At 34.7% G+C, this 12,594-nt stretch overlaps 1 protein-coding gene across 1 annotated transcript in view; it reads left to right on the top strand.

The window, feature by feature from the left end:
• Nucleotides 1-2,194: 2,194 nt before the first annotated feature.
• Nucleotides 2,195-12,594, top strand: part of LOC111420007 (Epidermal stripes and patches) — a 60,034-nt gene continuing 49,634 nt past the window's right edge. Inside the window, exon 1 of the mRNA XM_071195777.1 lies at nt 2,195-2,239. The gene's annotated coding sequence lies outside the window, so the exon portion shown is untranslated. The remainder of the gene's footprint in view (nt 2,240-12,594) is intronic.

Below are 12,594 nucleotides of genomic sequence, written 5' to 3'. Positions count from 1 at the left end.
ACGATTTCCAGGAATTTTTAAATTAGCATCTTTTTTGACACTTTTAGGTTATACGAAAATGTAAGTTTAGTTTCAATATTTTTTTTCTCAATATTTTTCCAATCCAACCCAACAATTATTACACATCATTTTAAAGAGAAAGCTTTGAGCTTTAATTTAGAACAAGTCTCATTCATTAATTTCAATAAATACGGCTTCCAGGAATTTTTAAATTAGCAACTTTTTTGACACTTAGGTTATACGAAAATGTAGGTTTTGTTTCAACACTTTTTTTCTCAATATTTTTCCAATCCAACCCAACAATTATTATACATCATTGTAAAGAGAAAGCTTTGAGCTTTAATTTAGAACAAGTCCCATTCCTTAATTTCAATAAATACAGCTTCCAGGAATTTTTAAATTAGCATCTTTTTTGACACTTAGGTTATACGAAAATGTAAGTTTTGTTTCAACATTTTTTTTCTCAATATTTTTCCAATCCAACCCAACAATTATTATACATCATTGTAAAGAGAAAGCTTTGAGCTTTAATTTAGAACAAGTCTCATTCCTTAATTTCAATAAATACGGCTTCCAGGAATTTTTAAATTAGCATCTTTTTTGACACTTTTAAATTAAACGAAAATGTAAGTTTTGTTTCAACATTTTTTTTCTCAATATTTTTCCAATCCAACCCAACAATTATTATACATCATCTTAAAGAGAAAGCTTTGAGCTTTAATTTAGAACAAGTTTCATTCCTTAATTTCAATAAATACAGCTTCCAGGAGTTTTTAAATTAGCATCTTTTTTGACACTTTTAAATTAAACGAAAATGTAAGTTTTGTTTCAACATTTTTTTTCTCAATATTTTTCTAATCCTTCCCAACAATTATTATACATCATTTTAAAGAGAAAGCTTTGAGCTTTAATTTAGAATAAGTCTTAATCCTTAATTTCAATAAATACGGCTTCCAAGAATTTTTAAATTAGCATCTTTTTTGACACTTTTAAATTAAACGAAAATGTAAGTTTTGTTTCAACATTTTTTTTTCTCAATATTTTTCCAATCCAACCCAACAATTATTATACATCATTTTAACGAGAAAGCTTTAAGCTTTAATTTAGAACAAGTCTCATTCCTTAATTTCAATAAATACGGCTTCCAGGAATTTTTAAATTAGCATCTTTTTTGACACTTTTAGGTTATACGAAAATGTAAGTTTAGTTTCAATATTTTTTTTCTCAATATTTTTCCAATCCAACCCAACAATTATTATACATCATTTTAAAGAGAAAGCTTTGAGCTTTAATTTAGAACAAGTCTCATTCCTTAATTTCAATAAATACGGCTTCCAGGAATTTTTAAATTAGCATCTTTTTTGACACTTTTAGGTTATACGAAAATGTAAGTTTTGTTTCAAAATTTTTTTTCTCAATATTTTTCTAATCCAACCCAACTATTATTATACATCATTTTAAAGAGAAAGCTTTGAGCTTTAATTTAGAACAAGTCCCATTCCTTAATTTCAATAAATACAGCTTCCAAGAATTTTTAAATAACTTCTTTTTTGACACTTTTAGGTTATACGAAAATGTAAGTTTTGTTTCAACATTTTTTTTCTCAATATTTTTCCAATCCAACCCAACAATTATTATACATCATTTTAAAGAGAAAGCTTTGAGCTTTAATTTAGGACAAGTCTCATTCCTTAATTTCAATAAATACGGCTTCCAGGAATTTTTAAATTAGCATCTTTTTTGACACTTTTAGGTTATACGAAAATGTAAGTTTTGTTTCAACATTTTTCCAATCCAACCCAATCCAACAATTATTATACATCATTTTAAAGAGAAAGCTTTGAGCTTTAATTTAGAACAAGTTTCATTCACAAATATAGTGCTAGTAGTTTGGCATATACATATAGAGATACTCATACATCATTAAAATTTCAATTCGTTCTTCGCTTAATTGCAACATAATTTATTGTAACTGATAACATTTTTCATTTAAACCACAAATAACATATTAACTAGTTTTATTCCACACTTTTGTTACACCCTGTATAACAAATTAAAATTAATTTTGAGTAGCGCCATCTTTTAGATTTCGATTAAACCACATCCTGTCAATTCGTTGTAGCACCCCTAAATGTATTATTATTTTATTAATTTTTGGTAATTAAGTTTTAAATAAACTTATTTTGTTGCAGATTATCAATATGATTGCGCAAAAGATTGTTTATTCGGATATTATCGGGTAAGTTCTTTAAAAATTTTTTTTTTTTAATTTTGAGGTTAAATTACTCATTATTTGAGGTTAATTTTTAATAATAACCGATTTATTATTATTATTATTACATAATTTACGTCTCACTCGATGAATCGGTAAATAACAAAGACGTCTTTGAGACGTGAACTTAACCTTAGGTCACCTTGCGCGGTGTCTCGGTGGCCCCGTTGATGAAAGAGAAAGAGAAGGAGGAGGTTGATGCAGAAACTGTCCGTCGGGTTCAAAACCACGTTTTCCAGTCATGTATCACAGTCACGTGCTAGCCGGGTTTGTAGAACGCTTTTAAATGAAATGCGGGGCCTTCTCCTTGCCTCTTACCCTCCCCGGAGTCATGTGACAACAACAGCAACAGGTCCAAAGGTTGGAATACCGATTACTTTTTGGAATTTCCTTCATTTTAACACACTATTTATTTTAAATAATATATAGATTCAGGAAATTAAAAAAAAGTGTGTTTTAATTCCTGATTGTTGTGTAATTAAATTCTTTAGAAAGTTTTTTCCTGGTAGAACCATTTCCGAATGTTTGTTAGAAAATTCGATTTGAAACATTTATTGGGCAATATTTGTGTTGTATATTTGACGAGCTTCCTGTCTTAATTAAATAGATAATTTAAGATTTACGATATTGAGTACAATAAAATGTACACAAAAAACAGTAAATATTAGTTTGTAAAGTTTTTACAACAGGGAAATTGCGTTTAATTACCTCTTAAATATTAGTTAAGCGTAACACGTTATCATTTAACCACTTGACCTCCTTATTTATTGAACAATTATTACGTTACTATTTGTATTTTAAATAAATATTTAAATCCAACTAAAATTAATAGTATTAAAGGGGTTTAAGAGAAATTTACGATTCTTTGCGTATTTAATTTAAATCTTTATGGTAATAATGTGATAATTCGATAATTAAATTAGATGTAAATTTGTAATAAATCAAAATTGTATCATAAAAGAGATGTTAAATGACGTTTCACGCAAAAAACGATTAAAGTAAATCAAGAATGGAGTCTTATTGTTGGTGATACAAAAGCTTTATGTGTTTGAAAAATTTGTAGGTTTTTACAAATTTAATTTGTCGTATACAATATGATGTAATATGTGAAAAATGTTGCTATCACGTGCAAATTTTAATTTTTAACTTCGAAGTTAACTTAGAACTTTGCTCCCAATTCTGTGTCAACATCTTGTAAAAAATGAGCGAGTGTTTTTTGTTTACTACCATTTTAATACTAATATTATTACATCATCTCATCGTAGTAGAATTCCGAATACCTGCTTATTGAATGACACTCGGACTACTAGTCGCATATTTTTGGATACATTTAATTCCGTTTAGGACTTTATAATGTTCTTGCAAGAACAATCATTTCTCAAGGTTATTTATAGCGTATGTTAGGTATCAATGAATAACTTAATTGTTCTATTAAATCTGGTAGAAGGAATAATAATCTTGTAAGATAGTTTTTTATGTCTGCTTTTTAATATTACTTTGGAAGAGCTGGTAAAAGATGCAGGACTCATCAGCCTCTAAGTAGAAGTATGCATAAAGAGATCGAGGGGAAGAAGAAACAGAAAGATAATGGAACATGCCAAGAGAGAAGCCAGAAGGAAATTGAGACAGTGGCAGAGAGGGGAGGTAGAGATAGATAGATATACAGGGTGATTCATTAGCTTTATGACAAACTTCGGCAGATGAAAGGTGATGCGATTCTAAGGAAAAAATGTTATATGAATATGGGTCCGATTCATTTTGGTTAAAGAGTTACAATCCTTTGAAAATTTTACACAGTTTAATAGGCAAATGAAAATGTAACATAAAAAATAAGTTTAAAAATTACAAAAATTGTTCGAAATGTTCGCCTTCAGCTTGAATGGACGCCTCACATCGACGAAGTAAAGATTCTATCACACGACGTATGATATTTGGATCATTCCGTATGCTATTAGCTGCATCTTGAATTCTGTCCAGTAGTTGCTGACGGGTAGTAATTTCTACATGGTACACAAGCTGCTTCATGTGTCCCCAGAAATAATAATCCAGCGGATTTAGACTACTGGACCTCCATTGCCAATCCATTTGTTTGGAAAATGTTCATGTAACCAAGCGATGACTTCTCTTCCTCGATGTGGTGGTGCACCATCGTGCTGATACCACATATTTTGAACGATGTTAAGTGGTACGTCGTCGATAAAATCGAAAAGGTTATGTCTGTCAAGAAATTTCTGTACATATTGAATTGTTAAAAATGTCACCCCAAACGTTTACACTAAACCGTTGCTGAAATCTTCCTGGTCTAATTGCATGTGGATTTTGCAAGGACCACACATGTTCGTTATGATAATTATTTATGCCATCCCTAATGAAACACGCTTCATCAGACCACAGAACTTGGGAAATGAAGTTATTATTTTGAGCATGTTGCTGAATAATCCAGTGGCAAAATGCTAAGCGTTGCTCAGTATCTCCAGGATGTAATGCTTGAACATTTTGATGGAGCGGGGTTACCTGTTTCTCTTAGTCTGCGAAATGATGCACTAAACACTGTATGGGCAGGTTGATGTCTATTTGGAAACCTACATATCATAGAGCTAATGAATCACCCTGTATAGAGGCCAGGAGAACATACAAAGAAGAATACAAGAAAAAGAAGAGGGAGCTGAAGGAAAGGGAGGCTGAGAAGATTAAGGAGTTGAAAGAGGAAAATGAGGTATGGAGATACTTAAAGAGGATGAGGAAGGGAAGAGAGGAAGTCAGCAGAGATATACAAATGCCTGAATGGAGAACCTACTTCATGAGATTGTTGGGAGGGGTGGAAGAGAGAAGACTGAGAAAGGGAGAACGAGGGGTGCAAGGAGGAGAAGAGATAACACTGGAAGAAATGGAGGCAGTTGAGGGGATTGAAGATGGGAAGGGCGCCAGGAGAGGATGATGAAGAAACTATCGAAGGTAATAAACGACGTATGGATGGGGGAGAGGATAACATGCCCACTGTATAAAAAGGGAGGTAAAAGGGTGGTGAGCAATTATAGAGGAATCACCCTGTTGGACACAACTTTCAAAATTTATGCAAAAATACTGCTGGGGAGGTTGGAAGAAGAAATGGAGAGGGGGGAATTGATAATGTATACATTCTGAAACACCTGGTAGATAAGGAGTTGAACAAGAAGGAGAGAAAACTGTATGGGTTGTTTATTGACCTGAAGGCTGCATTCGATAACGTGGATAGAGAGAAGTTGTGGGAGAAGAAGTATCACAGAACAACAAATAGGGAGGGTGAAGGAGATGTACAGGGGGACGATTGCCAAAGTTAATGTGGGGGAAGAGTTAAGTGAGGTATTCTGGACGACAAAGGGATTGAGATAGGGTGTTTCATGAAGTTCTCCCGGCACTAATGGAGCATATGAGTTGTTTGGTTTCAAATACCCTTAAGTCCAAATTTTTCGATTTTGAGAAAACGGCAAAAAAGTATTTTGGGATGATTTTGGCGTTAATAATTCAAACATAATTTATTTGTTATTAGAAGACTTACTGAAGTTTCAAAAATTCTATAACCACGTCTTTTGAAATAGATATAAAAATCACAAAGTGGATTTAAAAATGGTGTTTGGTTGCGTTTGCTACCAAACTGTGGATTAAGGCTCATTTGAATCTGAACAAAATGGATTAGGCATGAATTGAAAGTGAATCAAATCTCTTTGTAGCTAATAACAGGAAACTTTATTTTTTGAAAGATATGTTATTTAAAAACTGTACTTAAAAAACTCTTAAACTGTAACATCAGGTATATTTTCGATTGATTCACATAAACTAGGCTCTTCGTCCCCACTGTCTTCTCGAGAATCGCCAGGAATATTATTGTTCTGAAATTTTCCCAACACATCTCTATAATAAGCCAAATTTTCTACCGCTCTCCAGTTCTTTCCATAATGTTTGCTTAATAAATTATTTACATCTCTCATTTTCAGATCTTTTGGTTTCACTCCGGTAGGAATTTCTTTTGGCTGGATACTCATGGCGGTTTGGTTTTTCCTAAAAACTCCTTTGAATGTTCCGGTGTCTGAATGGTAAGATAACTCACCTCGAATGGTGATGGCGTTTTTGTTGCCACGTCGTATAATATATCTCTTACATTGGTTAAATTTAAAATGCCACTGAGACACTGGCTTAAGGATTTTTTGACCAGCACCTTTCCAATCACTATCGGGAACATCTTTTCCAAGTTTAAAAACAGTAGCATGTTCTTGAAAAATATTTATGTATTCTTCTGGCATTACAATTTCTTCTTTCTTTCTTATTTCTTTTTCGATAGTACCAAAAACCCTGTCAGGTGGAATGTAGGAGTGCCCAACCACTGGGAATACCAGCTCGATTGTTCTAATAGAACTGCTTAGCCATTTGAACAACATACATATCATAATGGTATTTTTATTTTGGCCGCCGCATCCATCGGCGACCAATCGAAGTGTATCTATTCCCTCTAAGTTACTATTGTTTAAAGTGTAAAAGACGCAGCTTGCGATTTCGTTGGCGCCCTTGGCATGTTCATCTTCAGTCCACGTGAAAATTTTAACATTATCTTTTGTTAACGGAATATGTGAGTGCCCCACTACAGTAGTGAAGTTGTAAATGTACAGTTGTCTACTATAATAGGTACTTTGATCTGGTATTTTGGGCAATACCAAGTTTTTCTGACAATCAAAAGAAATTGTCAGAAGGCCGTCCCGTTTCTCTTTTAGCTGTTCAAAAAATGCTTTGGCCCTGAGCTTATGTATTCGGTATTCTGTAGTTAGCACTGTTTTAATAGATGCAACCTTTTCATTTTTAATTTTTTCCCGGAGTTCAAGACACTTAGAGCAAACATCGGTGCTAGGAGATCCAAAGTCGATGTTGAAGGAAGTATTAAAAATAAATCGAAAGTTGCTCTCTTTAATATCTAAAGGCTGTCTATTTGATTTGAATTTTTAAGGGATTCGCGCGTTTTTTAATACAAATCATTGAGTATTTTATAGAAAACAACTTTTTCTAACAGATGGCGTATATATCTCATTTTTGCCCAAAAATGGATTTAGGGGATATTGAAACCAGACAACTCATATTGTTTAGGTGTTTTGTAATAAAAAAGTTCAAAATAAAGTACTTATTTACCTTACTGTCAAATTTGACAAGCTTGCCGTTTAATCTAAAATTATTTGAGTTTTATTTGCGTTGCAATGCCGTTTAAGTTTACGACTGTTGAGTATGCTGATATGGTTTTTGTACTGGGAAATTGTGATGGAAACGCTACTACAGCTTCAATTGAATATCGACGACGTTTTCCAAATCGGCGTGTTCCATCGTCGAAAACTTTTAACAGTACCTTCCAAGCTCTCCGAGAATCTGGTTTACTTCCGAGCGTTCATATGCAGTATGAACGAGCAACAGAATGTTGCAGAGGAAGAGAACATCCTTGACATTGTCGAGAGCAATGCCTGCATTAGTACGCGACGGATATCCATACGTTTAGGGATTCCCAATACCAGTGTATGGAGAACATTAAAAAGAAATCTGCTGCATCCGTATCATCTACAGCGTGTTTAACATCTGAAGCCAGAAGACTTCCCTAGGCGTTTGGCATTTTGTCAGTGGTTAAATAATAATCGGAACTTATACTGCTACATTTTATTTACGGATGAGTCACAATTTACTTGAGATGGCATAAATAACATCCATAATTTGCATAAATGGTCGGACATTAACCCTCCTGCTACCATAGAAAGTAATTTTCAAAGCAGATTTAACATTAATCTGTGGTGCGGAATGTTGTACGATCAACTTATAGGACCGTTTATTTTTGAAGATCGTCTCATTCTCGAGCTCCTTCTCGTTTTTACAGTAGAGTCACCGATCATCTAAATGAACGTTATCCTAACCGCTAGATCGGTCGAGGTGGACCGCACGTTTGGCCAGCCAGATCTCAATCCTCTGGATTATAACATGTGGGGTTGGATGAAAGATTTAGTATATCAAGAAAAAGTAGACACATGTGAAGCTTTAATCCAAAGAATTTTTGACGCTGCAACGCAATTAAAGGAGCACCGTGCAAAGATAAAAAATGCAACGCGAGACGTTCACAGGTGTGCAGATAAGTGTAAGCTCAATAAATAAAGGAAATTGTCTTGCTCAATGCTTTTTTTTTTGGTCAAACATGAGACGGTAACCTAAATGCAGTCATAGCACACTTACGCTTTGAGCCCCGCGCTTTGCCGTAACGCCATAATTTTTAAATATTATTTTCAAATTCATATAACTCAATAAGTGAAGTGAATCGGACATATGTTCATATGAACTTTTTTATTACAAATCACCGAAACGACATGCTCCATTAGTGCCGGGAGAACTTCATGAAACACCCTGTATACGGCGGACTTGGAAAAGAGATTTGCGAAGGGGCAAATGCCTTGGCGTATGCGGAAGATTTGGTAGTTGTGGCTAGAGATGAAGGAGATGATGAGATCCCTGGAAAGATATTTTAAGGCGAAGGGGTTGGAGGTAAACGTCAAGAAAACAAAGATAATGAAGATAATGAGGAATAGAGGTGGCAGGGAAGAAAGATAGAGCAAGTGAAAGAGTACACAAGAGTACCAACAGGGTGATGGGACAGATTTGGGGATGTACGGCGGAGAAGTATGGGGATGGGGAGAACAAGGTTTGCTGGGGGATATACAAACACGATATTGGAGATGGGTACTAGGATTGGCAAGGGAGTCTCCAGGGTATGTAACGAGGGAGGAGGTTAAGGTGGAGGCAGGGAGAGTGCTGGAGGGAAATTAAGGAGAGGAGGCTGATCTATGGGCAAAGAGACAGGGAAGAATATTATAGGAGAGTAGGATACTCACTAACTGGGATCGAAAACAGAAGAGCGGAAATGTGGAGAGAACTAACAGATAAGGACATGGATATACAGAGGCAGGAAAGAAGGTAACAGATACAAGAAGGGAGATACAATGAAAGGTATGGGGAAATAGTGACAGAGGAACTGCCAAAATATTTATTGATGGATTTGACGATGTGGAGAGGTAGTGTAGGCTGTGTGGAGAGGATTGGAAGACGGTGGAACACATGCTGAGAGGGTATAGTAAGCTAAGAGAGGAGGCAATGGACAGGAAGCAGATTTTGGGAGAGGGGGGCCAGGGCAAAAGATTGATGGGGGCGAGAATTCGCCGGCGCCGTAGATACAAAAAACGACGTGAAGGACACCCTTACAATGATGAATACTAAAAATTTGGTCATCGAGGAAATAAAGAAAAGGATAAATTAGTCCTATACAAGACCTTACTCTCACCAAAATGGGTCAAACATGGAGATTAATGCAGAAAGACCAAGAGGAACTAAGGAGATTCGGGAGGAACGAATATGTTTGTTTTTTTTTCTTGCTGTATGTTAATGGTCTCCCTGAATTCTTGATAATACGCAGTACTATATTAGACGATACAACTCTGGTTAACGAGGCGATTTGCAATGACAAGCTAAAAGAAGATAAAGTTTTTAGACGGATGGTCGCCTCTGACTGGTTTAAAGCTAATAGACTGCAACTGAATGAGAAAAAAGCACAAAGAATTGAGTTTCACACTAAATCCACTGAGGCAACAGCTGCTAAACTACTGGGAGTACTCCTAGAGAGTTCTCTGAAATGGAATGCACTGATACATGAAGTTGGAAAGAAACTCGGTTCAGTAGTTTTCCCACTAAGAACAGTGATTGATAGTTCCGATTGACAGTTTTGTTCTGATTGATAGTTCGACATACAGTAATGGTAGTGTATTACTTAATGGTTGGTTCGAATTTCCAAAGTCTTATACTGTGTTGTTCTGGGGAAGTTCCCCAGGACCTGAACGAATATTTATAATCCAAAAAAGAGCGGTCAGAGCGTTAATGGATGCAAATCAAATGGAGAGCTGTAAACCATTGTTTAAAGAATTAAAAATAATTACTGTCTATTCGCTGTATATCCATAGATATCTTATTTTTATAAAACAAAACATGAATAACATGAATAATGTCGTGTAGAACGCTATATTATCAATACAGTACGAGGAACAACTCATTTCTACAAATAACAAGCTTATAGATACAACTATATCAATGCTCCATTAGAGAAAGAGATATTCTGTCATATATTCTGTATTATTATATTTTCATGAGTCTTCCTTCCTCTCCTCAATTCCAAGATCCACCTCCAATATCTCTCCTGAATCTCCTCCACCATCTTACGTTTCTTCTAACCCCATATTTCCGCTCTATACATTATCACACTCCTCACCAATCCATCAATCATTATTTTTTCTTTTACACAAATGTTTTCCAAATATTCGTTCCTCAGCTCCATATCTGCCCCAATAATCTGCTAGCCTTTCTAGCTCTCTGTCTAATATGGATCCCCATTATCTGCTCGAAGGGTAAAACCCAAGTACATAAAATCCCTTAACTCTTCTATCTTTCTCCTCTCCTACTCCTGCAAAATTTTATAATCTTCGTTTCTTCAACATTCACCTTCACCCTCTCTATTAGATATTCACTATTTCCTTTTCCGTAGCTCCTTCCACAATTTCTCCCTCTTTTCCGTATCAAATGCACCTCTTAGATCTACGAATAGTACATACAGTTCTCACATTTTTATCTAGAAAGCTGTAAATCATGTCTTATTTTCATAAAACAAGACATGAATGACGTGTCGTGTAGAACGCAATATCATCAATACAGTACGAGGAACAACTCATTTCTACAAATAACAAACTTATAGGTACAACTACATCAATTACAAAATCTCCATTACAAAAAGAGATCATGTATCAGCGAGTTCATGGATTCGCCGAGCAAACTGAAACTGTAGAAATCTTGTCATATATTCTGTATTATTATATTTTCTATAATGTTGTGAATTACATAATGAAATACAAATACGGTATCTGACGACCTGTAACTTTTGAGTTTTTTGGAAATAAATTATTATTATTACGGCACTGTTAATGACATCGGTGTTTGGCGTTACAACTTCGAGTTGGATTTTTTATGTTGCCAATCAAAGATGGTTACATTTATTATTTATTACTTATATCAGGTTGAGATGGATTGGTTATGTAGGGGAATTATCTGAGCTGTGGAATATGCGGAGGAGGACCTAAGAAGGTTGAACGCTAAAGATTGAAGACAACAGGCGCAGGATAGACAACTTTGGAAGGAACTGAAGTGACATCCCGCCAAATCTGACGCCATGTTGTTGCGAGGAAGTATTGCTGCTATTGGTGGTAAATTAAATTACCTCTGTTTAAATTGTCTCTCTTATTCATGGTGCGTTCATCATGGTTCCTCACGATAAGATGGCAGATTTTAAATTGAGATCATGAAACAAGATGCCGACATCAAACGAATCGACGTTAGTGTCATTTCTGATTATTTTGTGGCTAAGATTCACAACAAGTTATAGCACCCAGCATATTATGATGATAATAATCTTATATCATTTCTTAAATTGCTTTCGCTATGGTTGATGTGATCCAGTTCAAAATTCTCTTGCTTCTTCTCATTGCCATGGTGTTATAGTGTTAATAGTGTTAGTATACCGATACAATGGAATGTTTCATGATGTCATTATGGGGACTTTTTTTGCGTCTTTTCCACTATGTAAAATAAATCGCAGGTCTTGTGATGACGGCCTCAATTGGTTTAATCAAACTCAAATGTTCTTACGAGCTTTATAGAAAATTTAAAACGGATGATTTGCTTCATGCTAGAAATAAATTTCGAATTCAATATAGAAAGGCAATTTCTGATGCAAAAAACGAAAACTTCGAGTGAAGTTATTAAGCAGTGCAAGAATAAACCTAAAAGTCCTGTAAGTATTCTACTACCTTTTCCAAAATATTTGAAAGCGCCCTTTTCAACAGAATCATCGCATACTTGGACCAAAATAATTTATTGCACCCATTTAACTACCTCTGACGCGGTAGTTAAATGTATGAATATCTATCTTGATAGCTTTGAAAAGCGTGAATACTGTATGTCATTGTTTTTGGATTTGCCTCGTGCATTCTATACAGTATCTCATCCAATTCTTATTGATAAACTTCGCAATGTTATTTAATTTATCGGAAAGAGTCACTTTGACTCGAGGTGTTTTATCCTCTATTATTTTTGATGTTTTTCAATAAGTTTCCGTACTATTTAGGGACATTGACTGTTCTATCCGAAGCAATGAAGCTGAAGAAGTCATTCAAAGATCAGAATTGGTTCTAATTAATTTTACTAATATTAGTAATCCGTCGTTTGGTAAATTC

Source organism: Onthophagus taurus, chromosome 5 (assembly GCF_036711975.1).
Source record: "Onthophagus taurus isolate NC chromosome 5, IU_Otau_3.0, whole genome shotgun sequence".
Lineage (NCBI taxonomy): Eukaryota > Metazoa > Arthropoda > Insecta > Coleoptera > Scarabaeidae > Onthophagus > Onthophagus taurus.
The sequence above is the reverse complement of the archived record's forward strand: the minus strand, read 5'-3'. Positions and strand labels throughout refer to the sequence as shown.